The sequence below is a fragment of the Octopus bimaculoides genome, chromosome 13, assembly GCF_001194135.2.
Source record: "Octopus bimaculoides isolate UCB-OBI-ISO-001 chromosome 13, ASM119413v2, whole genome shotgun sequence".
Classification (NCBI taxonomy): domain Eukaryota; kingdom Metazoa; phylum Mollusca; class Cephalopoda; order Octopoda; family Octopodidae; genus Octopus; species Octopus bimaculoides.
The window spans coordinates 29,329,710-29,332,209 of record NC_068993.1 but is presented as its reverse complement, the minus strand read 5'-3'; the positions used below and the strand labels follow the sequence as shown (position 1 = coordinate 29,332,209).

At 41.5% G+C, this 2,500-nt stretch overlaps 1 protein-coding gene across 2 annotated transcripts in view; it reads right to left on the bottom strand.

Moving 5' to 3' along the window:
* Positions 1–2,500, bottom strand: part of LOC106883507 (stAR-related lipid transfer protein 13) — a 75,541-nt gene that overhangs the window by 15,509 nt on the left and 57,532 nt on the right. The gene's annotated exons all lie outside the window — the stretch shown is intronic.

Sequence of the window (2,500 nt, the reverse complement as noted above, 5' to 3'; positions counted from 1 at the left end):
GTAGACAGACAGAGCAGTACATAGGTCCTGGGTCTATTCAACAACTGTGTATAGGGTTGGGTTTATTGAATGACAGTGGACAGACATTATTACATAGGATTGTGTCTGTCGAACAGCAGTGGAGACACAATGTGGTATATAAGACTGGGTTTATTAACAACAGTGGACAGACAATATGGTGCATGAGACTTAATTTGCTAAACACCAGTAGACAAACAGTGTGGTACATAAGACTGGATTTGTTGAACAGCAGTGGATAGAGAGTGTAGTACACTGAATGTATTAGTTTAACAAAAGTAGGCATACTGCGTGGTACATAAGAAATAGCTTGGTAAACAGTTGTAGATAGACATTTTAGTGCACTAGATTGGGTTTCTGGAACAATGGTGAACAACAATGAACAGAAACTGTGATGCATCAGACTAGGTCAACTTAATCCCTCATACCACACTGTCTGTTCACTGTTGTTCAGTAAAACTATCCTCATGTACCAATCATTGTTAAAAACACTCAGTCCCTCCTAAGATTTGGTAAATCTAATTCTATGTACTTATGTATCACACAGTTTCTCCACCGTTATCCAGTAAACCCAGTCCTCTCTACCATAATGCATGTCCACTGTTGTTCAGTACAGCTGAGCTTACTTAACAACAGTGGACAAATAATAAACATAAGATGGAGTGTATTGAACACTTAACATAGAGTGTGTTTGTACATAGCACTAGTCTATTGAAAGACTGGGATTATTAAACAACAGTAGACAGAAAATGTGTTATGTGTGATTTACTGAACAAACATGGGCTGACAGCATGGTTTACAGCACTAGAATTGTTGATAAGCAGTGGATAATATGGGACTGGGTTTATTGATTATTACTATTATTATGTTTCTATGATTGAATTCATGGAAGAAGAGGGTACAGACAATGCTATATAGAACTAGTTTTATTGAACAGTAAAGGACTGGTATGACGTATATGGTATAATGGTTTTTATTGGTAGTCACCAGTTTTTCCACGACAGTTATAGTAGTTGAAATAATTGTTATTTTAAGGCTGCTTATTTCACACTCATTTATGAGTGTATATTTTAATTGTCTTGAAGTTGATATTGATAAAGCCATCTCTTAACTTGTAAAGGATATCAATAAGTATTATCTATCAAGTTAAAATGTACATCATGTTAGAGTATGTCTTGTACGGACGCTAATGTACGCCTATACGTCTTATGAAAATCTATGTTGAAGATCATGTCCTTATTATGTACCGTTATAAAAAAATGTTACAGAATATTAAACAGAAATTAAATATGTTAAACAGGTTGGGAAGAATTGAAGAAAGATGAAATATCATTTTCATCATCATCATCATTGTCGTTTAACGTCCGTTTTCCATGCTAGCATGGGTTGGACGATTTGACTGAGGATTGGTGGACCAGGAGGCGACACCAGGCTCCAATCTGATTTGGCAGAATTTCTACAGCTGGATACCCTTCCTAACGCCAACCACTCCGAGAGTGTAGTGGGTGTTTTATGTGCCACCAGCACGAAAGGCCAGTCAAGTGGTACTGGCGACAGCCACGCTCAAAATGGTGTATTTTACGTACCACTTGCACAGGAGCCAGTCCATCGGCACTGGCAACAATCTCGCTCGGACGGTACTCTTAGTGCTCCACTGGTACAGGTGCCATCACGATTTCGCTTTTGCTTGCCCCAACAGGTCTTCACAAGCCAAGTTTAGTGTTCCTACAAATTTAGTTCGATTTCGATATCACTTGCCTCAACAGGTTTTCGCAAGCGGATTTTAGTGTCCAATGAAGGAATGTTATGTGTAAGTGGGCTGACTACATCCCTGGCAGAGGCCTTGGATTTTGGTCTCCCTTGGCTTGCCGGGTCTTCTCACGCACAGCATATTTCCAAAGGTCATAGCCACAAGTCATTGTCTCGGTGAAGCCTAATGTTCGGAGGTCGTGCTTCACCACCTCATCCCAGGTCTTCCTAGGCCTGCCTCTTCCACGGGTTCCCTCAACCGCTAGGGTGTGGCACTTTTTCACGCAGCTATCCTCATCCATTTTTTGCCACATGTCCATACCAGCGCAATCCTCTCTCTTGCACGCGACAACTGATGCTTCTTAGGTCTAACTTTTCTCTCAAGACACTTACACTCTGTCGGGTATGCACACTGACATTACTCATCCATCAGAGCATACTGCCTTCATTCCTTGTGAGCTTACGCATGTCCTCAGCAGTCACAGCCCATGTTTCACTGCCATGTAGCATGGCTGTTCGTACACATGCGTCATACAGTCTGCCTTTTACTCTGAGTGAGAGGCCCTTTGTCGCCAGCAGAGGTAAGAGCTCTCTGAACTTTGCCCAGGCTATTCTTATTCTAGTAGCTACACATTCAGCGCACCCACCCCCACTACTAGCTTGGTCACCAGGATAGCGGAAGCTATCAACTACGTCTAGTTTTTCTCCCTGGAATGAGACAGAAGTTGTTTTC